At 48.1% G+C, this 23,787-nt stretch overlaps 1 protein-coding gene across 1 annotated transcript in view; it reads left to right on the top strand.

Moving 5' to 3' along the window:
- The window catches only part of LOC119395686 (uncharacterized), a 299,084-nt gene that overhangs the window by 260,386 nt on the left and 14,911 nt on the right, over positions 1-23,787 (top strand). Inside the window, exon 11 of the mRNA XM_037662688.2 lies at positions 21,443-21,583. The gene's annotated coding sequence lies outside the window, so the exon portion shown is untranslated. The remainder of the gene's footprint in view (positions 1-21,442; positions 21,584-23,787) is intronic.

Genomic DNA, 23,787 nt, shown 5'->3' with positions numbered 1-23,787 from the left:
GGGAGGGGGGAACCACTCGAATTATGGAAATTTTTGCCTGGATGTTTTGGTGTAATTGTGCATAAACACCCTAACGCCCTTTTTCTCGTTTTGGTGTAATGTGCTTTTACACCCTACACCCTTTTTTTCATTTGGGTGTAATATGCTTTTACACCCAACCACACCCATTGGGTGAAAGTCTGAAATTACACCCATTGTATAGGTGTAATCCTGCTTTGTACACCTATTTTTGGGGTATAGGGGTGTGAGTTATAGAGACCAAGTTACACCTATACGGGTGTAAAGTGGTTTACAGTGTAGCGGCTTGGTGGCCTTATGCAGTTTTCTACAAAGCTTCTCGTATGTGACAGAAACGGCAGCCCCAGTATCAATAAGCGCTATTCCGGCAGTTCCTTCAACTATAACGTCCAGTAAGTCGCGCGGCGACTGTGCAGGCCTTGTAGAAGTCGCGAAGCTTGCAGTTCGTGCCTGCGGAACTGCAGCAGCTTGTTTCCCTCGCTTGGCGACTGGCGAAGACGTGGGGAGGGTGATCGATGGTTGGCAGAAGGACGCCGAGGTAGCGGCGAAAAGTCTGGGTTGGAACGCATGGCATTACCGGTATCATCATGCGAATAGCCGTATCCAGGTACTGCAACAGTTGGTTTAGCGGAAGGCATGGGACGATTGCAGAAGCGTGTGACGTGGCCGGCGAAACCGCAAACGAAGTATGTGGGCCGGTTGTCACGTGTGCGCCAGGAGTTCTGAAAATGGCTTCAAGGTGGAACTTGGGGCGACAAGGGAGTTGGAGATGTTCGTGGTCGCATCGCGGCAGAACATGCGAAAGTTTTATGTGCAGGGTGCGCTGCGACTGCAGCACATATAATATACGAGGAAAAGATTTCCAAAAACTCCCCCGTAGACTGACCACACTTGTAAGTGAAAATCGTTTCCTTCACTTCTTAACAACGGAATCAGTAACACAATTTAATTACCCTTCATGCGGCAAGAAGTAAAAAAGGTCTTCAATATCCACACAAGGTTTTACAGCCACCGGAGTTCCCCTCTTAGCGAAACTGGACCAGCGCATGAAAATTACGCATATGAGATGGGTATGTAAAAAAGAGGCTAAGAAGTTTTGTAAGTAACTAGACACAGCTAAGAAGTGTTAATTTTAAGGGCTCGTGTTTCTTTGTTATACATCTTATTAATGAGCACTAACAGACAATAATGCCAAGGAAAGTATAGGCGATCTTATTAGTAGTAAATGTAAGGTAAATGTGAGGAAAGAAAAGTGGACGAAAAGATAACTTGCCGCGGGCAGGGACCGAACCTGCGACCTTCGAATGACGCGTCCGATGCTCTACCAACTGAGGTACCGCGGCGGCCATGCCCCCGTCCACTTTATAGTGTATCTATGTACATTTAACTTCCAGTGTCTCGCCACCTATCGCAAAGCGCTGTTCTCTGCCAAGATTGTTCCACATTACTTAGGACAGGTAGTAACCGCGGAGCCGAACTATGATAGTGAAATAACTAGAAGAATAACGATGGGTTAAGAGGCTCATTCGGCAAGCAATATCAAATCATGAATGGTAATCTACCGCTATCCCTCAAGAGGAAGGTATATAACAGCTGCATCTTACCGGTACTTACCTACGGAGCAGAAACCTGGATACTTACAAACAGGGTTCAACTTAAATTGAGGACGACGCAGCGAGCGATGGAAAGGAAAATGATAGGTGTAACCTTAAGAGCCAGGAAGAGAGCAGAGTGGGTCAGGGAACAAACGGGGGTTAAAGACATCATAGTTGAAATCAAGAAGAAGAAATGGATATGGGCCGGGCACGTAGCACGTCGGCAGGATAACCGGTGGTCATTAAGGGTAACTGACTGGATTCCAAGAGATGGCAAACGCGTGAGGGGGAGGCAAAAAATTAGGTGGGTAGATGAGATTAACAAGTTTGCAGGTATAACGTGGCAGCAGAAAGCACAGGACCGGGTTCATTGGCGGAACATGGGAGAGGCCTTGCCCTGCAGTGGGCGTAGACAGGCTGATGATGATGCACATTTAAACGTGGGAGCATCAGTCTGCGCCGCCAGTAGCCATGACGGCGAGTGTTGTTCTTATGCTTTTTTGATGAAAAAAATTCTAAAGTAAGCGACTCAGCCTTCTTGAAATTATGCACACTCTTCTCAAGATTATGTCTTATCAAAAGGTCGACAGCACGTTGAATAACTATCGCAAGGTTCAGTTTTACCGTCCTACAATTCTTTTTATAGCTGTTAAAGCTTTTTCTGAGAACATACAGTCTGGTATAATTACCAGATACCCTTTTTTATGTGAAAATACAGGCCGGAGTTTCTTCTCCACACAGTGACTAACCAAACGCCGGATAGGATCAGAAGTTTTAAGTTGCTTATTAGATCTCTTGATGCTAGCAACGCAGTCTCAAATGCAATGCGAGCGCTCTTCTTCAAGGACTCGTCTAGTGATACTGTGCGGCAGGCTTAATACGTCTAATAGTTTTGGTTATGTTTGAAGCAACATTTTGCACTTTAGTCTATGGTTTTGCACTGATAATCATCTAACACAGCTCCTCCAAGGACTGGTAAGTTATCTGGTGGTGAAATAGTAGAAAACAGATGGCTGATCCCTCCGTCATAGGAATCGGTATAACACGAAAGTGAAACGTGTCGTCACAGAAGTAGTTGATTGTCTATAGTGCATTGATATATGAGAACTTGTAGAATGTCTACTGTTGTTTGGCAGGTATAGCACCGCTTGATGTCGACGCAGCTACATTGACGCCTAGTGGCACGTCTCCGTACCGAGGACTAACGCCTATGATTATTATTTAACCCTTGCGGTAGCTAAAGTTGTCAAGAGATGCCTGGACACCGCATATGGTGAATCTGGCGCAAATATGGCATCAACAAGCACATAATGAACACTGATACTCGATATGCACTCCTTCCAAGCGTCGTGAAACGCGAATAGCAACGGTACGCGCGTCATGTCTTCCCTCTAGCCTGGCCGTTAATTCTCACAGGGTGAGCGGGGAACGCGGTGCGACAGCCAGGCGAGCGTCGGAGAGCTATTTTTTTATATGAATGGATGCTGTGAGCGAGGCTTGGGCTAAACCCGCGACCTCGCGGTGTGTTAAAGCGTTGACGAAATTATACTTCTTTTGGAAACGCGCCAAATGGCACGGTAGTAGCAACGGCGCGTTTTTTTTTTTATGGGGACGCATAGCGTCCATTCATACATCCATCCATTCAAAAGCACTGTGAGAGGAAAGTGTGAAAGATAAAAGGCGCATTCATGTAGCCTACGTAATGCGTTTGGCGGTAGTAAGGCTGGGCTAAACGCGCCCACCTGCTATCGTCGCGGTCCGAGAAGTCATGGGTTCGACTTCTGTCAACGGAACTTTTTGTTCTTAGTTTCTTTTTTGCCATCTGATGGCATTCATTTTGCTAACCTATTTCCGTGACGGAAATACGTCATGAAAGTCCTGGTGGACCCCGGCATAAAACACTTTCGTGTTTAAAAAATTCTTTTAAAATGGCTGAAGCTCACAAAATTTCATTTTCCACAAGAATTATGCATGCTGCAGGGTTAACTACCCTCACCCACTCGGCGCTTCTGGAGACGATCGTCACGCGGAGTAGAGCAACGGTCATTGGGGCATTCCTGGTAGCATCTAAGTTGATGAAAGAATTTGGCGTTGCGTATGGTACGAATTCTCGTGGCATGTTCGGTAGATGGTTGCAGAAAGCCGCACAAAAGTTTGACTTCAACAGAGCAAACTCGATTCATAGAAAACCACGACATAGTCCTCGCACGAAACAAACAAATAGCAGTTAAGGAAGCCAAGGAAGCAGGATTGTTCAGATGAGTAGGAGAACACGGATAAAGGCTCAGGGCACAAAATAAGTGCCAGCTCTAACGCGTCTTTTAGATGTAAGTTATCCTCGCGTGACAAAGGCCGCGGTCGCTGAACATTTAAAGAAGTTCATTTTGTTAAGTATGAGCATGTCTGCAAAACGCAACAGTAACAAGCGTGTCGTCGGTATTCCTTACATTCCCTGCGCCTCTCACAGGCTGAAGAAAGTGGGAGGTACAGATACGGCGTTAATGTTGCTTTTACGGCTGCCAATAAGCTAGGTAAGATATGTGCCGCCGTACAGACAAATAATGGGCGGATGATAGACAAGAAGCGGCCCGATATTTGTTTTGTGAAACATACCAACTAATTTGCTGATTGCCGTACTGGTGTGGTGCCGCCGTTTAGCTGCCTCCGCTTCTACGTAGGACACACAGGTCACTGCGTTAACCAGACATTAATGAAACATAAGAGATCGCTAAGTGGGGTGTCATTGATCCCGTTAATGGGGATGGCAATCGCCGGGCGGATTCTAAGGGCTGGCGTCACGGCCCTCCGAAAACGCACCACGAAAGCGCGGACAATTTAGAGTTGGTCCTTTGGTGCGCCAGCTAATGCCGGTTGTGGTCCAAAGACCGAGTCAGAGCCGAGAGTCGACAACACAAACGAAAACGAAATATATTCTCGGTTAAGGCAATACAAATATCACAAACACGTGCACACTAGGCTGGTACCAGTTACAACTTCACAATATAACTCAGATGGTGTTTACACAACGGGAGCTAGACAAACAGATCACACGCTACGAATGCGATCACATGCATTACAACTATTCAACGACAGTTAGAGTCCTGAATAGATAATGGCGTATCCAGTCCACAATACTTGGACGGTAATCGAATGCTTCTCTTCAAGGAAACACTCACGCCAGCTCCAGCGTTGATCGTCGTAGCTCAACCGTCGTCGTGACTTGTCACGGCTCACACGGTGTCGTCATCGGATTCTTCCAAATCGACGATCGACTGACCGCACACCATCATAAACACGTCTTCTTTGGCTAACGGAGCCACACGTAGCATAACTTCACCATCACCGGGCCGACTGACTCGCTCACTCCTTCGCTGACTGTCTTCTCGACTCCCCGACCCCTTTCTGGTCGTCGTCGCACGCTTTTATCCCTTCTCCCCCGGTTTCTAGAAGCGTCGGGAGAGTTCTTCGGCGTGCAGTGCAGCTGAGGCTAGAGAAAGCGCGAGAGCTTTCTCGTAGGTTCGAATCGCGGCGGCATCGCTCGGGGATGCGTCCCCCCTTCCTTCTAGAACCATCCAGGATTTGCCGGGCGTTTGATCGCGTCGTCTGCGCCTGGCTCGATTGGGTGAGGAGGATGCGGCGCGCCGGCGTCTTTTGATGCTTGTTTTTTCGTCGTTTGCGCTTCTTGGGCGCGCGACTTGCGCTGTTCTGTCTCGTAGCTGCTTGAAAGCGGCTGCGCGCGCGCTTTATAACACGCTCGTTTGTGACATGGGGGCTCACCATCTTACCTATGTTTACGTGGTCGAGAGCGTGAGGGCGCGCCAGAATTCGACGAATGCGCAGTTTTGTACAGGTACAGTAATAAAGAAAAGCGTCTAATCGTTGGGGCCTGGCATATCGATGATAGTGGTAGCGCACGCGTGAGCCAACCGTCAATTACCTTCCATAAAGAAGAATGAAGTGCCTGAACAGTTATCTTTCACGTAGACCACCACGCATGCCGGATTGACAGGTTTCGCACCTTGCCTGGGCATGTGCAGATAAACATTTGTGTCTACTTTTTTTTAGCCGCCGTGTGCCTTTTTCAGTTGTTAGTCAGCGTTTGTGGTGTCTTGGCTTCTTCCTTGTGTCGTGTTTGCATGCCCTGTCTACTTAACAACAATACCTACAATCTAGCTCAGCTCCCAGTTATTCTAATGCTTAACAAACATACTGGGAAAAGAATGGGTACCGAATCCGGGGGGGAAGTGTTGTTTTATATTAAGACATTAATATTCCTTTGTAATGTGAAATTTCTCTGCTTTAGTGGTTCCCTAGGGCCGACGCCCCGTAACCATACGCACTACATCATTTGTTCGAAAATTGTGACGCTCAGTTCGGTAGGTGGACACTGGGAGACTCCTGCAATATAGTAAATGCGGTTTAAGACTTTTGGCTGCAACAACGACATAGTCGAGCGTACGGTTGGGAGGCCGTAGGCCAACTGCTCTATTCTAGGTCGCCGCTCCCAGCTTAGGTTCAGGCTGGTTGCGAGTGGCAAGGCCACATCAGTGACACCCTGATGGTCATAATAATGACGGCACGAAAGTGCAGCCAGGCAGCCAACGTCCTCATATTGTATAGTCCATCTCGCAAGCTGACTGCAGCACTGTGGAGGCTACGGGGCTGCGTAGCCAATAGGATGAGTAAAAATCCCTCACGATGTATTCATCTGCGTCGCATCGTCTGCTCGGCGTCACCACAGCGTCTGCGCTCACGCGTTGGGCGAGTGAAGCGAGCACACGGCAGCAACAAACGCTCTTGGAAATCATTCACATTTCTCCTGCCACTGTTGAATGTCGCCGTCGGCGCATCCTTGCACTACTTCTACATACACCGTTAAGAAATGATGAGCTTTCATTCCATTTCGTCCGTTTCCGGAGCTTTTCATTTCGCGTCGAATGGAACTTATGCATGTGAAACACGGAAAAAAGTATTCTTGACATTTTGACGCGGCTGCTTCAGGGGCGTGGGCAGCAATCTTTTTTTTTGGGGGGGGAGGGCAGGGGCAGATGTGGTCGAGTGTCATCTTGTGCTGTGTATGTCATGGCGAAAAAAAAAATTCGGGGAAGGGGGGGGGGGGCGGGCCCCGTGTACCCACCCCTGGCTACGCCACTGGGCTGTTTCAGACACACACAAACAGAACCACCCACGCAGACATGCCGGCAGCCGTGGCGGCTGATTCGCCCGGCTACGCAAAAGCGAGGTGCGTTGAGATACGCCGACTCACCGCTGATGCACTGTCTGCCGATTCCGCTGTTTTTTTAAAATCAGGCTCTTGAGGAACGCGTCATTGTAGAGACTTTGAGTTCTGTCGTGCTGCACGGGTAGTTTGCGATTGCGCCGATGCAAAGCACCGCTGCCATTTCGAAATTCGGTCTCAGACCGACCTTTCCGCATCGCGTTCGCCGCGTGGTTTTCCATCCTTTTCTGGTGCATTCACACTTGAGAAGCGAAGGGAAAGCGAAAGCGCCAGACCGGCCGGAAAACCGTGCTCGCGCGCGTCGAAATGTTCACATTTGTTCTGCCTCTCCAGCATGCCGTCGCCGCCGCCGCCTTGGCCACTTCGAGAATTTTTCCCGTTTCCTGAGAATTTCATTTCGTACCGAATTCAAGTCATGCATGCAAAACACAGAAAAGAAATAGCTTTCACCTTTTCAAACTGCTGTTTCGGGAGATACACCAGCAGAAACTACATATGCGGACACGCTAGCAGCGGCTGCGGCGGCGGCGGATTCACCCGGCTGTGCAAAAGCGAGACAGGTTGGGGCACGCCGACTCGCTGCTGCTGCACCTTCTTCTTCTTTCACTGTTCTCGTCAATCGTAATCCAAACCAGGTTCTCGAGAACCGCGTCCTTGTCGAGGCTGTGAGTCCTGTCGTGCTGCACGGGTAGTTTGCAAATGCGCCGATGCGAGCCACCGCCGACGCCTTGGCCGCCGTGTTGAATTTGAGGCCGGTCGTTGATGTCACGTGGTTTAAGCTAGCGCTGCCAAAGTACGGCTTCCCGTGAAGCGGAAAGGTGATCCGCTTTAACGTGGGGAAAAAAATCGGTTTTGGACCGATTTTCTCGCGTCCGGCTGGCCGCGTGGTTTTCCGGCCGCTTAGGCGGCGAAGCGAGTGAATTTCCGGTGAGTCTTGCCGCTTTCGTCCCCTTAGAAACCAAGTGTGAACGCACCATCAGACGGTGAAGAAATCTGATTTCTGGTGAGTTTGGGCGCTTTCGCGCTCTTCGAGGCCAAGTGTGATTGTGCGTTTTGCATAGGGCACCAACGGCTGCACCAGAATAAAACAAAAAAAAAAAAAACCACGGCGCCAACCGCCGAAGCTGACCCCTTCCGCCCACGATGTGCATACAGCTACTACACTTACGAAAAGACGTTGATGCGCCTCGTATTTGTTATAAATCATCAGTTAGGCACAATGACACATATATAGCTGCCCTCGCAAACCTGCATCCAAATACATGCATACAGCGTACAACAAAGAATTATGGCATATACCCACCCCACGAGCTAACTATTATAAAGAGTCTTTATCTTATGCCCTTCCGCATTTACTAAATAGGTTACATCATGAATCATTTGACCTGTTTTCTTGCTCAAGAAATGAAATTAGTTTTTTCTTATCGAAAATGGCTTAATGAAGTGTACGGATATTACATGTACTGGTGCGTTGTTGTTAACTGTGTATTATGAAATTATTACTATATTCTGTTCTGTAATTCAAGTGTCCATTTAAGTATGTTTGAGTTTTTCTTTTTACTTTGTAATTGTGTTATTTTTACAGTGTCACTTCATATTTTCGTTAGAGCACATTGTGTAATCTTTTCTTCTGTATTGCAATGTACCCTTTACTGTATTTCCGAAAAACAGTATTGTAAACCGTGCGCTATGCGCAATGTATACACCATGTATCCACCCTCATGCTGTGCCATGCCAAGAAACAAGGAGGCAGGGACCACTGTCAAGCCGTAATCGCGGCTTTTAGTTCCGCCTCCTTCTCTTTCAAAGGAAAGAAAAATAAAATTTAATTGATTCATTGATTGAACGCTTGGCGCGAAGCCATAAAATACAGCATAGAAGTACTCGCTGACTGCTTCGCATGAAACCGATTCCCATAACGCGTGGGATATGCCGAATTTTTTTTCACACTACCGATATTCTCTGAAGTAAAGATCAATTACTCATATATTCAGACATGGCGCAAGATTACTGGTGCAAAATGCAAATACAGTTAACAGGCGACCTAACTAAACCCGATCTTACGAATTTCCTGGTCTATACCTGGCGACAACTTTCTATGGCAGCACAGCCAAGGCTACGCAGCCTAATCACGCACTTTTTTAGTACGCTTCTACATGTTGTCCGCGAACACTAACTTTTCTAGACTACGTAGTATATAGGAAAACATAAAAAGAACAGAAATAGGTATTATGCTCAATATTGTTTGCATGGAAAGTAAGAGTAATTATCCCGTAAAGGATTAAAGATTTTCGCTCTTTCGAGTTTTCAGGTTTCCTGGTGTCGATTTCCCGTTTTCCTGCCCCAGTAAACATTAACGATGGCGTCGCTCTGTTGCAAAAGTTGCACATCGAAGCTTGTAAGCGAGCATAAGCGAGTGTTCGTTAGGAGATCTGTATTCAACGCCCAGAAAGAAGCGTAGACAGCGGTGTGTTGCGAATTATTTAGTTGATTTGCCCGGATACAATCACGGAGAAAGAAGTTGTATGTAAGTGATACCATCAGCGGAAGTGGGTGTCTCATCGCGATAGACACCTTGAAGGTGACGCCAGCGACCTGCCAGTCTTCAGCAAGAACAGCCGCTTGAAAGCAAAACTGCGATTGGAAACAGTGCGTAAAATGAGTGACCCATTGCATACATTGCGTTGCATACATGGTCGCTATTTCGGTTGCCTGTTATTCCTGATTAACGCCGTAGATTGCGTACTGTAACACCGTGCCCGTCGATGTCTACGGCGGGGGGGGGGGGGGGGGGGGGGGGGGTTTGGCGCTTAGCGATAAGAGCGACTTCCGATGATAAAATCACTCGTGCAGAGCTTCGCCTCGACAACAGGCGCGTTCATGTCGATTATGCGATTGACAGCGTGATTTTTAGGGGCGAAGCTCCGTATAGCAGCACCCTTTCGTCCCCGTCGTAGTAGTGTGTAACCAGTCTTAAAAACGGAGGGGGCGTGCACACATGGAGGCTCCCTAAAGACAATGCGCTGCGACAGTAGGTGATATGTATCGCCCTCTCCTCTCCTACGCTTCCCCCTATTTCTCCTCTCGTACGCCCCCCCCCCCCCCCCCCTATCTTGCCTCGCGGCGCAGCGGCGCCGACGCAGGCAGCGTCGCGGCAGCGTCTTGATTGAAAAAACCGACCGCTCGCGCTGCACAACCGTTCACTGACCACCCCGTATATATAGGCACTGGATTTTGACCTCCAAGGTAGTGCGTGTGTGCGATTTCTCCTGTGCGTGATTAAACAATGAAAATTCACAGCGTACATGTAAAATTAAAGTGAGCTGCAAGTCGTCATAACTCTCATCGAACCTTTAGTATAAACGCGCCCGATCTCACGTCGGTGATGATGTACTGGGCAGAATTCACGGAAGATTCACAGTTTACCGATGAACCTCCGCAGCTTCGCCCACTAATCATCATTCACTCCGTGGATATGCTGTGATTTTTTTTTCTTTTCCCCCAACACCCGTGGACGGTGCTCATTCGTTCAGTCTCCCACATGCTGCCACGGGCCGGGTGCTGCGTGTCAGCTTCGTCATCGTCTTCTTCTACTGTCTCTACACTGTTCGCGGGCATCATCACATACAGCCAAGTATGGCTGAAGGAAAGAAGATGGCGCTTGAGAGCTCGTTTTTCTTTGTTAGACGCAATATTAATGAGAAGTAACAGAAAATAATGCCAAGGAAAGTATAGGAGATGTTACTTGTAATAATTGGGATATAAATGTGAAGAAAGCAAAGTGGACGAAAAGATAACGTGCCGCTGGCAGGGACCAAACCTGCGACCTTCGAATAACGCATCCGATGCTCTACCACTGAGCTACGCGGCAGTCATCCTCCCGTCCACTTTATAGGGTATATAGGTGCATTTCAAACCTAGGAATATTAGTCAGCGCCGATCGCAGCCCTGGCGGTGATCGGGGCTGACAGCCAAGTATGGCGTCACACAGGCAAAACCCTGTATGGCACAACCACCTATGGAATAGCCATGTATAGCAAGGGGGTGGGACAGGGAAGTGAGGGTGAGGAGGAGGGAGAAGAAGAAGGGAGACGGTAAAGCACAGCATAGCCATGTATGGCATTACGCAGAAAAACCACGTATAGCATTTGATTGTATAACAAAGGGGTGAGAAAGAGAAGGGGAGGCTGGGAGGGGGAAGTGAGGAATGGTATCATATAGCATGGCCACGTATGGCATCGCGCAGGAAAATGAATGTATAGCATAGCCATGTATAGTAGGGTATAGTGAGAGTTCGGGGAAGTGAAATGAGGGTGAGGAGGAGAAAGGGGAAGGGTAAAGCATAGCATAGTCATGTATGGCGTCACGCAGGCAAAACTATGTATACATTGCCGTCTATAGCAGTAGCCATCTGTATCAAGAGGGCAGGTAAGAGAAGTGAAGGAATGTGAGGCTTAGGGGGATGGGATTCGTGGAAATGCAGATGGAAGAAGGTAAAGCATAGCATAGCCAGCATAGTATAACAAGGCGTGGGCAAAGGAAGGGCGGGTGACGATGAGAAAAAGGAGGAGCGTAATGTGTATAGTACAGTATAGCACGGAGTTGGGAAAGGGAACTGAGAAGGAGAGGTGTGAGGGTGAGGAAGGGGGCAGGAAGAGGTGTGATGGTGAGGAAGGAGAAGGGGAGGGTATAGCATAGCGTAGCCGTGTATATTAACTATAGCAAGGAGTGGAAAAGGAGTGTGAAGTTGAGGAGGAGTGATGTGAAAATGAGGCTGAGGGCACAGGGCGCCACTGCGTCACAAATAAATGTTTCCTTTTCCCTCATGGACGCCGAGCAGACTGCATGTTTTGGAACGCCAGCGCTTGCTTGCCCGTGAACGTGAGCGTCGCTGAAGGAAAGGCGAACGACTGCTCCGCACTTCCTACAGTTTTCACAATCAGTGCAACTGCATAAATTTTTTCTATTATTTTTTATAACTGCTGACCTGAGGTGTTCGCTAGCAACATATTCACAAACGAGCAATTTGTTAGCATTTCTTCTTTATGAAAGCTATAGCACTGCCCAGAAACGTCGCAGACATATTGTAGTCATAAAGTGTCGCAGGATTCCAACAAATGACACTTGTAGATCCGATTACCTCTTGATATTTAACAGCAAAAACACTTTACAGAGGCCTTAGGAAAGAAAACGAATATCACTAAGTGAAATAGCACGGCAGTTCTGTATCAGACAATCGCAGTAAATATTGTCACGTGGTCGTGACATTCACGAAGGTTGTAGTGGCGCGTTCAAGACGAAACTATTTGGACGAACTTGTGCCCTGAAGATGAAAAGTCAAGGTAGAAGCAATTTACGCTGCACACTGATAGCGGCGAACCGAGCGTCGGCCGTGGGTAATTTGACAAGCGGTAATGCGCGTCGGCTTGTATACATGTGCTATCGAAGATTCCAGCGTTATCGCTGGTGGCCGCGTAAGCTGTGGAATAAAACACACTATTCGCGTCCTGCGCGCGATCTTAACAGAATGATCTCAAACAATCGCGAAACTTCTCAAACATTGTTTAGCGATCTGCGCTGAGCGTTGCTAACAGTCTTTGGGGGTGAAATCCTAATACATCAAAATAAAGCACACGTTGAAATGATTAAAGCATCGCCCCATAGCATAAAACAGAACATACGTAAAATTGAAAACATGAATGCAATACGAAATAACAAACAATAATAAAGCAAGCAAAGCTAGGGTCCTCGGATTTCTTAACGCCCATAAAATGGCTTATGGCGCACGACATGATCGACTTCAGGTCGTGAGCTGCGCTGCTGAGAGTTCGTAATTTCGTCCGTCATAGCCTCGTAGTCTAGAGCGCCGAGATGTCGAAGAACCTTGTATGGCACGAAGTATCGCCGAAGAAGATTTTCTGTGAGTCCACGTCGGTGTATCGGTGTCCAGACATGATCGCCAGGCTCGTATTCTACGTGGCGTCGTCGAAGTTTGCAACGATGGCTGTCGGTATTTTGCTGGCTCTGGATGCGCAAACCGGCGAGTTGCGGGGTTTCTTCAGCGCACTGGAGGTAGACGGTGAAGTCGACGCTTTCTTTGTCGGAGACGTTGGGTAGCATGGCGTCGAGCGTCGTCCGGGCTCCTTCCCTCGTCCAACTTGTGCCACGTTATCGGCGTCGTTCTTTGCATGGCCGTGTTGTATGTGATGGCCACGTACGAAAGGATGGCATCTCACGTCTTGTGTTTGACGGCGACGTACAAGGCCAGCATGTAGGCGATGGCCTTATTTAGCCGCTCGGTGAGGCCATTGGTCTGTGGTTGGTAGGCAGTGGTCTGGCGGTGGCTTGTTTCGCTGTATCTCAGATATCCTGAGTTGGGTCAGCAGTAAAGGCCATACCTCTATTGTTATGAGGACCACTGGGGCGCCATAACGCAGCACGATGTTCTCAACAAAGATCCTCGCTACCTCGGCGGCACTGCCATTGTGTAGGACCCTTGTCTGGGCGTAGCGGGTGAGGTAGTCGGTATCTACGATGATCCATTTGGTTCCGAAAGTCGGCGCCGGGAACGGCCAGAGTAAGTCCACGCCGATCGTCTGAAGCGGCTGGCGACGTGGCTCGATGGGCTGCAGAAGTCCGGCTGGCCTAGTCGGCGGTGCCTGCCATCGCTGACAATGTAGGCAAGCGTTCACGTAATGGGGACGTCGGCCGTGAGGCGAGGCCTCGCGAGCATACGGGAAAATTCCATGCTCCCAGCCGTCGGGTCGTCATGTAAAGCTTCCAGACCATGGACGCAATGCTGAAGGTATAACTGAGAAGGCGGTTCGCTGGAAGTGGCGAGACGTTCTTTAGGAGAACGCCGTTCCGCAAGAAAAACGCGCAGTCCTCGCTTGAGTACTTTTGGAAGAACGCTGGTCTTGCCCTCGAGCTTTGCCACAAGGCCCCTGAGTTTCGGGTCGACTCATTGTCGTTCAGCGAAGTCGTTGGCACCTAAAGTTCCCGAGAAGCAGTCACCGTAATGGTCGTCCTGCGGCGGTGGGGCAACGGGGACACGAGAGAGGCAGGCGGTGTCAGAGTGCTTTCGTCCAAACTTTTCAAACACGGTAATGTCGAATTCCTAAGTCGCAGACTCCACCGTGTGAGGAGACCAGAAGGATCCTTCAAGTTAGCTAGCCAACGCAAGTCCTGACGGTCTCTCACAACATTGAAGGGCCTGCCGTAAGCTATGGGCGAAACTATGTAGCCCATATTATGGCAAGGCACTCTTTCTCTGTTGTGGAATAGTTGGCTTCCGCCTTAGATAGCGACCGGCTAGCATAACGCATAACTGATAACCATTTCTAGTCCATCATTCCTCTGCACAAGGACAGCAACGAGCCGTATGCTGCTGGCGTCGGTTTAGATTTCCGTGTCGGCGTATTCGTTGAAACGCGCAAGTATGGTAGGCGTCTGCAGGCGTCGTTTCAGTCCTTTAAATTCTTCGATTGTGCCGTTTCCCACTTGAACTCTACATCGGTTGTGTGAGGTTGCTTGGCGATCCGTGAAAATCCTTTGACGAATCATCTGTATAGGCACACAAGCCTAGAAATCGGTGTATGGCCTTCTTGTCGGTGAGCGGCGGGAAGGCAGCGATGGCAACTGTTTCGCGTGTGTCGGGGCGAACTCCAGTACTTGGTAATCACGTGGCCCAAGAACAACAGCTCCTCGTACGCAAAGCGGCACATTTCTGGCTTCAGGGTCAGTCCGGAGGTCTTGATTGCTTTAAGTACAGCTTCAAGGTGCCGGAGGTGTTCGTCGAAGTTTGAGGCAAACACAACGATGCCTTTCAAGTACACATGGTAAGTGTGCCTCTTCAAGCCTGCTAGTACTGTATCCATAATCTCGCTCGACAGTCGCAGCTGCCGAGCTAAAGACCAGAGGGCATGACCTTAAACACGAGTAGGTACGTCTGGTGTTATAAACGTAATAGTCTCTCGGCCTCTCTCGTGTACTTCTATTTGCCAGCAGCCGGTCTTCAGGTCCGCCTTCTGTAATCTATCCAGGGCGCCGTCTATCCGTGAAAGAGGATACAGGTCCTTTGTGATTTTGTTCAGGCGACGATAATCGATGCGGAAATGTAGGCTTCCATCAATTTTCTTCACTAGCAGCACGGGAGACGCCCACGGCACTCTTTGAAGTCACGGAGCATTTCGTCGACTTGTTTCTTTACGGCCTCGCGTTCTCACGTCGAAACTCGATACGGGCTCTGACAGATTTTTCGGGCACGTTCTTGTGTTATGAGGGGACGTTTCGTGACTGGGGTCTGTCGAATTCTTGACGACGAGAAGTAGTCCTTGAAGTGCAGAAGCAGGGCTTTGAGCTGGCCTTGCTTGTGTTTCGGTAGGCTCGGATTGAAGTCGAAGGCTGGTCCGGGACCACAGTTTGTCGAAGCGGGGTCGGTAGCCATCGAAGAGGGCGAATGTATTGCTGACGTCCGCGAATTCATCTATGTACACGACCGTCGTATCAATGTTTAGGTGCCTGTATTCGTGGCTGAAGTTTGTCAGCATTACCTTCGCTTTCCCAAGACGCAGCTCGGCTATGCCTCTTCCAACGCAAACCTGATGTTTCAGGAGCAGGTGGCGGTCGCCCTCTATGACGCCTTCCAAGTCAGTAGGTTCTTCGGTGCCGACAGAAATAATCCACGCTGGAGAGAGGCGGAATGTTGACCTGCTCCTCTATCACATTCAAGGCACGGTGACCGATATTCCGGTCCGGTGGTGTGGCATTGTCCGTGGAAAGCGTTATCGACTGGTATCCTAAGTCAATAACTGCGTCGTGTTGATTTCAGAAATTTATGCCAAGAATGACGTCCCTCAAACAACGCTCTAGGATCACAAACCTCGCCGACTAAGTCTGGTTGTTAATCGTTATTCTCGCCGTGCAAACTCCAGTAGGCGTTATTAGGTGTGGCCTCCAGCTGTCCAAATTTCGCGCCCTTCCCAGGTCGTCTTGCCTTTCTTCGAACTTCGTGGCGAATGGCGCACTTACGACGGAATAGTCGGCTCCGGTGTCGACGAGTGCGGTGACGTTGTGGCCGTGGATAAGAACGTCAAATGCGCTCGTTCAGTCGTCTTGCAATGCGGTTAGCTTGCGGCGTCGGATCACGGCTACGCCAGGTTGTTCCACAGCTTCTACGTAGCGTCGTCAGGTCTTCTTCCGGTCCCGACGTTTCGTCCTCAGGGCTTCGTTCAGCTTGCGGCATGTTCTTAAGACTTCGTCGTGTTAGCGGTGGAGGATCTTCGGTATTCCGTCGTACAGCAACCGCTCCTACACCGGTTGCTGCTCCTAGTTTTCCGGATAACGGATCGTGGATCGGCCCAGAGTAGGGCCGGTGTACTGGCGCCGCTGCTGTGAGATATAGCGCCTGGCGACGGCAAACGGTCGTCGTAGTGTCCACTGCGCTCCTGCGGGTAGTCCTCAATGTCACGTGGTCGTTCACCCCGCTGTGGACACCGTGCGTTGATGGCGAGACCACGCAGTCTCATTTGTCGGTACTGGCAGTGGCGGTAGGTGTGGCCAGCTTCACCCTAATGGTAGCTGAGTGCGCGGTGGTCACCGCCACGCCAAACGGTGGTCTCCCTCGTGATGTAGCACTGGTCGACAGACGGGCGGTATCACGTCGGTGGCGGAACTGTGGCGTTGCGGTGTCTTGCCATGGGCGCGGAGGGAGAGCGTAACTCATAGTGTCCGGCTGTTGCTGCGGAGGTTCGGCAACGCCCAGTGTTTGCTGAACTTCCTCGCCGACAATGTCAGCAACTGACTGTATTGCAGGCTGCGATTGCAAGCGTCTCACTCTGTCGGCCGTGTGTGTGTATATATATATATATATATATATATATATATATATATATATATATATATATATATATATATATATATATATATATATATATATATATGACCGCCGCGTAGCTCAGTGGTAGAGCATCGGACGCGTTATTCGAAGGTCGCAGGTTCGGTCGCTGCCGGCGGCAAGTTATCTTTTCGTCCACTTTACTTTCTTCACATTTATATTCTAATTACTACAAATAACAGCCCCTATACTTTCCTTGGCATGGCTGTCTGTAAGTTCTCATTAATATTGTGTCTAACAAAGAAAAACGAGCCCTTAAAAGTAATCTTCTTTCCTTCATTCACAGCGAGGGTCTCGTTCTGGCAGACATGATGCCTTCAGGTAGTATGCGAGGGATTATTGGTCAGCTGCCTGCTCGTAAATAGATCACGTGCTACGTGACGCCAAAAAGGCAGAAAAAAGAGTGTTCCACACTCGCCGCTATGGCTGCGACTGGCGCTGACTGACACTCTTAAGTTTCAATCCACATATATACCCTATAAAGTGGACGGGGACGACACAGTTTCACTTCCGTGCCCCAAGTTGGAAGCGCCCTCTAGGCAACACCAATTTTTTTTCTTGAAATATAACGCCCCAATAACTACTTATCTTATGCACACATACCAACCCAAGTTTTTCTGGCATGATCGGAGATGGTCGAAAATTTACCTGGTACACTTGATATGGAATGACCCATTTATATATATATATATATATATATATATATATATATATATATATATATATATATATATATATATATTAAAAAATCACGTCATTTGGAGAGCAAATGTAGTTTTAAACCCCGCCTATATATATATATATATATATATATATATATATATATATATATATATTGCACAAACAGATTGTGCAGGCTGGGGCGCCCTGTACTGCAACAGCACAGCAGCGTTTATTATTACTGGGCAAAAATTCCCGTCAACTTTAGGAAGTACAACCACATTTAACCTGTGTTTCGTCTTAGCACTCCATCTGCAAACTTCACAGTCTCAGTTTGGCGTTGTCAATACGATGAGGACGAAGAACCTGCTTTGTCTCTAGTACCTTAAATTCTGACTTATTAAACAAACATGTGGCTGACAAAGCAATGTACTTCGCAGAAGTCTTCAGAATAAGCCGAGTGCCAATTTTTTTTATTATCATAGCGCCCTAATTTAAAGACTTTCTGAAGAAGAAGACCAAGTCCAGTCTGATTAATTTTTATGAAAACCACATGGAGCTGGCTGTGTATATAAGGTTATGAAGGACTACGAATGTGTATGGTAGGTGTCGTTCCTTGACCCCCGACTTTTCCCAGCTTGGGCGGAGGGTGGTTGGAAAAGCAGTGAAGCGGACCTTTACTCCTCTCCTCCGGCGGCTCCAAGTAAATGCGCCTACGTACACTGTGCAAGCTCAAATTTTCTTTGAAAAAATGCGGGCGATTATAACGTTACACTACCCCGCATTGCTTTCTTCCGTATAGGTCATTCGTCGTTAATGATTGGTCAAACTTTTCTGTGCCATGCTCACAGCACCTGCTCGTAATGCGACGCAACAAATGGCGCGCAGGTGATACACCGCGTCATGAGCACTTACGCACAACTACACAAAAAAACTGAATAAGCTATTTTCAATACGACATATTGTTGGTCGTTCGTATTCACTATTCGTCAAAAAGTTTCGGTGTGCCATAATATCGCCTCCTTGTTACGCAACATGACAAGTCAGCGAAAACTCGCGGCGTTAAAATGAAGTGTGCACAGTAAACAGCGCATTACTATGCAGAACAATAATGAAACTTTTTTTTGGTATAGCCAGGCAGTCTCTCACTTTGAACGCAAGAAAGAAAGCTGCCGACCTATCAGATTGGTAGCGGCTACTTATAGGCGCTGGCGAGATGGATTCGTATGCGTATAATAAATACTTTCAGTTGTAGTATAACGATGTTGAGTTGTTTTTGCCCGTATACAACTCTGTGAACTCCTCCTTGTTGGGAGAGAGGTGGAGAGAGAAATAAACAAATTTTGGAACAGACACAATCCTTTGAAGGTGGGCAGCCTTCTTCAAATCAATCAATCAATCAAATCAAATTTTATTCATTCATAACATCGTCATAACATAACATAGTCATTCATAACATTCGTAACATTAGTCCAGAATACCGTGGACGCTCATCATCTCCCTGGTCAGGTAGATCAAGTTACGGGGCAATCTTGAAAGCTGGGCTTCTCAATGTGCTCGAGTCCACTTTCTTACTTATAAACCGCCGCGATCACTGCAGGCTACCACATGATAAGCAAGGTGAAGCAGCTTAATGGGAGACTAAAGCGGGAACCACTTTTAGCTCTCCTGGCTCGGCACAGCTGAAACACTCGACACTGCTGCGCACTCATCGACTCACAGCAGCTTGAGAAAGAAACTAAATTTCCTGTAAGAGGAAGGGCATTAGATCGGGCAATAAAACGTTTACTGCTTCCCACTCGTATTTGCCTCGCCGATTAAGTAATTTTCCGGCCAGGCAGAACAAAATAAAATCATAACAGATTGATCTAATGTTATAAACCCCTGCTGAGCGTTGGGCTTCTCTGCAATGCTCGAGCGCAACGCTCGACAGCGTCGCATAGGCAGCCCGCGACGCAGAGAGCCTACAGTGCGTGGTCATGAAACGCGGAGGAGAGTCGTCACAGCAGAATCGTTGAACAAATTTTATTATATAATTACGTGATTGCAGCGTTCAAGTAAAACATTGCCTCACTTGTTAGTTTCCCAAACTGCAGCCGACAATGACCGCTGTCAAAGTGGGGGGGGGGGCTCCACCCCCCTAACTTTTCTCAGTGAAGGAGGGGGGGGGGGGGGCTAGTGCCCCCCTTTCCCCCCACGGCAGATACGTCTATGATCGCGAAGCTTCTCAAACATCGTAGCGTGATCTGCGCCAAGCGCAGCTAACTGTCTTCGCCGGTAAAATCCGAATTCATCAAAATAAAACACGTGTGTTTGACTTAAAGAACCAAATATCTAAAAATGAGGTTAACTGCGACTGAATAAAAACAATGGCATATGTTTTACCGTCATGTGGCACACGTTATGATATTGTGCTTCATTGGTTAATTACTAAGGTCAATTATGCAACATGTTTAATATTCACTTTATGGTCAACTGCGTGTCCTCACGTCGTAGAGGGCATTCCAAAACGACCGATGCAATTTTTTGTGGCAACGTACATGCTGCGGGGTGATTTTTTTTTTTTTCGCCTTCCAGACAAAGCCCGCGAAATATGAAGTAAAGCCATTTGACTGGGTCGCTCACGCGCTACCGTACTGCAGCGCTCTCAAACGTGCTTCGACCGAAACAGCCGGTGTGCTGACCGTCAGCCTATCGCTTTTTAGGGACGATGGCGTTTCCTTGCCGTGTGCGGCCATCTTGACGCACTGTGAAGCCAATGCCTAGAGCCGTGGCCGCTCATTTCGCCACGGTCCACTCGCCCGTTGTTTCGCTCGAGGCACGTCTGGGAGCACTGCAGCACGGTAGCGCACAAGAGCAGTCACGTGGTTATGTTTCACGCTTGGATTTCGCCTTTGTCAACGTGGCCTCCGCGATTGGTTCCGGCTGCACGCTATCGGAGCCAATCGCAGACGCCACGATACGAAAACAAAGAGAGACTGAGCGATACAGAACGACCTATTGAGAACCGCATAACTAACGGGATTTGTTTATTTCTAAGGCACAAAAGCACCTTCATTTATTACTCAGCGAAAACGAAAAAAAATCACATTACGGGTGGTAAAATCATTGAACTATTGCTTGGCGCGAGCGCATGTAATGTAAAAAGTCTCGATAGCTTCCATAGCATTGCACTTGATGTATCAAACGAGCAATAGAACGCCTGTTTATACAAGACTTGGGTATCGCCTGCTCCTAGCAATAAATATCTGCTCTGTCTCTCCGTTTACTGTGAGTTCTGTTTGAGTACTGGCCGCATTTAAGTTCCCTGTCAGTTACCAATATGCTGCAAGCGTCTTACTTTTGCCTGTACTCTAAGCGTGTGCCCTTAGGTTATTGGTAATAATGGCTGAAAGAATGCTGTTGTTATGCTGAAAAGGGGTCGCACTACCGACTGGTGCCTTTAAGGCTGAGCATACTATTCCTCAGCCACCACAATACAGCTCTTGCACGGTATCGCACAGTTACGCAGCATTGCATTCTCTGCTCCCCAAGAGAATCAGTAGGAAAGTACACTTAGTGGTAATATAGTGTTTATCCTAATCTAGCTTTCATGCGTTGCCTATTTGCACGTGACTTTAGCTCACGTGCAATCTCGAGCATGTGCTCTGATATGCACAACCTCTAGACGTGCAATCTCGAGCACATGCTCTGACATGCACAATCTCTAGACGTGCAATCTCGAGCATATGCTCTGGCGGTGCCCCTCGTTACGTGTGGACAAGGACCTCACAGAGGAAAAATGGAGCTCGGCCCTCAAGAGCTCGGGGTAGCAACGTCAACTTTGGGCTGTCCAGAGAGCCTGCAATGCGGCGGTTAGGCTAGGTCTAACTGTCCCCACGTGGGAGCGCCCCGCGGTGTCGCCCTAAGAGGTGGCACTTCTCAGGATGCTTTCAATAAAGTTCTTCGTACCGCATATTAGGTCATTATGAATACAGGTGAGAATATCAATTATTACTGCATTTGTGTTATATTTCTCTTCCTATTTGGCTGCAGGCTCGGCTCTTATCACGATGGTGTGGGCACCTCAGTGGACTGCCCCGCCACGGATGGATATATAATGAGTCCTCTGGATAACGTAGCGCACCCTGATGAATTTTCGCGTTGTAGCAAGACTGCCATTGCAAGCTACCTAAAGTAAGTCATTTTTCGACGCTTCTCGCCAGACGACACGACACTCTGCAAGCCGCATGCACGCAGCACTGTCTGCAAGACTTGCACTGCGTAGTACACAACTAATTGAAAAAGGGAAATTGAAGGGCTCGTTTTTTCTTTGTTAGACACAACCATAATGAAAACCAACAGACAATGAGGCGAAGGAAGGTACCTTGCTTGGTCTCGTTGTCTGTTAGTTTTCATTAGGGTAGTACATAACAGGGATGCATACTATGCAGACAAAGTGTTTTAACGCTATCGAATCACTGCCTGTTAAGCAGACCAGTTATAGCAATGCCGACAACCTTACCGTTTTTTTTTTCACAGCAAACGTGTCCTGCATGTGATTTGTTGTACCCAGAATAAAGCACATGAATCAAGAGATTCGAATATCCGCGCTCTAATAACAAAACAGAAAACTGCGCAAGTTGGCGTGCGTCCATGATATACAAGGAGCGCGACCTGTAGGCAAAGACGCAGAGAAACACGCAACTCAAGCACTCTTGAGTTCGTCTTTAAAAGACGCTCGCCTTCAGTTTTTCCACGCATACGTGACACGGATTTGTCAGTATTATTGCGAGTACACTCGGCGTGTCATGTCGGGTGCAGCGCGATAAAACACAAGACGCAGACGAGTAAACGGGACAAGGCGCCACTTGCAACTGGCATTATCTTGTACCTTTTTCAATTAGAACCATCCCTTGCCTTTTTCTGCCTGAGTTGCCGGAAACTTTAGTTATATAAGTTCTCCTGCACGCAATGAATTCCAGTCGTAGGTGGCGCCTTGTCCCCTTTACTCGTATCCGTCATATGTTTTTTTCGTACTCTGCCCAGGGGTGCTATGCAGCGTGGCCCGAGTTTGGAGAAACTCGGAATCTCTCCGAGCTCTGGCGACATTCCCTTTTGAATGAACTAATAGAGCGAAAACATCAAGTCCAGCCCTCAGCGTGCGCAGCGTTCCGTTGGTTACGATGGAGGTGTGGCGTGTTCAAACCAGCGGCATCTTCTTTCATTTGTTTATCTTTCCACTCAGTGCAGAAGTGCACCCACGCAAGGAAAATGTCGCAACGTTTTGCTAATGATAATATTAAGAGGCACAGGCTGTGTAACTTTACTTTCAAGTGTTCAATGCCTGTACTGAATATTCTTAAAAAGTTGGCCGCGTATCTGCGTGCTTCGCTGCAAATGTCGTCGAAAGACTATAGTCTTCTGCCGGCCGTGCTATATGAGTCCTCCTCCTCTATGTTAAATCGCCGCATCCAGCTCATAGCGTCGCGCTTTCAGCATTTTCAGCGCAGCCTAAGAAACACTAGGGTTTTTACAATTACGTATTTTCTAGTAAAGCAACACACCATCTAATACTTACGTATTGATGTTGCGCCTCAGATCTGCGTAATGTTTGCTTTTTGATCGACAATATTCAGAAGTATGAACACCGCTACCAGTTCAAGATGGCTGGGCGTTCAGCAAGTGGTTAAACTTTGGCTGGGTGGCTGAATCGGGTGACAGACAGACAGACCAAAATTTCTTCGTTTAAGTTCCCTATGAAAGACTATCGTCTTTAAAAAGAACTATCATATTTAATAATTTGTACCCCGATCGGCCTCCGAGATTCGCTCTGGCCGAGCGCCTTTCAACAGCACGCGGCCGGAGTTAATCGCCGAGGCCACGTGTAGTCTTTTGATTTTGACAATATACCGATATGGAACGCTGCAATTGTGCGATCAGCCAGTTAGATAACATGGGGTTGTTTTTGTGTAACGTGAAGAAAGCAAGTAGGTACAATGGAACAAAGCGACAATGCGCAATGTTATTAATACGAAAACGAAAGATTGCCGCTGCTTCTCGGTCATAATTGTCCCTCCGTCGGCTTTGTTTCTGTGGATCGATTGTACAAGTACCTCCAGCGGCTGTTCTCATCGACGGCACTGTACAGCGCTCGAACGTTGCACGTGGTAACATGAAAAGCATGGTTGATCCCTCTGTAATAAGAATCGGTATGACGCAAAAGTAAAACGTGTCCTTACAGAAGTAGTTGAATGTTCACTGTACTTTTTAAGAGAGCTTGCACAAAAATTGGCCGCGTATCTGCGTGCTTCGCTGCAAATGTCGTCTAAAGACGATAGAAGAGGTGCTGCGTGAGATGTGGACGCCGTCTGGCAATACGTCGGGAAACATGAGTGCTG

The sequence above is a fragment of the Rhipicephalus sanguineus genome, chromosome 6, assembly GCF_013339695.2.
Source record: "Rhipicephalus sanguineus isolate Rsan-2018 chromosome 6, BIME_Rsan_1.4, whole genome shotgun sequence".
In the NCBI taxonomy this organism is placed as follows: Eukaryota; Metazoa; Arthropoda; class Arachnida; order Ixodida; family Ixodidae; genus Rhipicephalus; species Rhipicephalus sanguineus.
The sequence above is the reverse complement of the archived record's forward strand: the minus strand, read 5'-3'. Positions and strand labels throughout refer to the sequence as shown.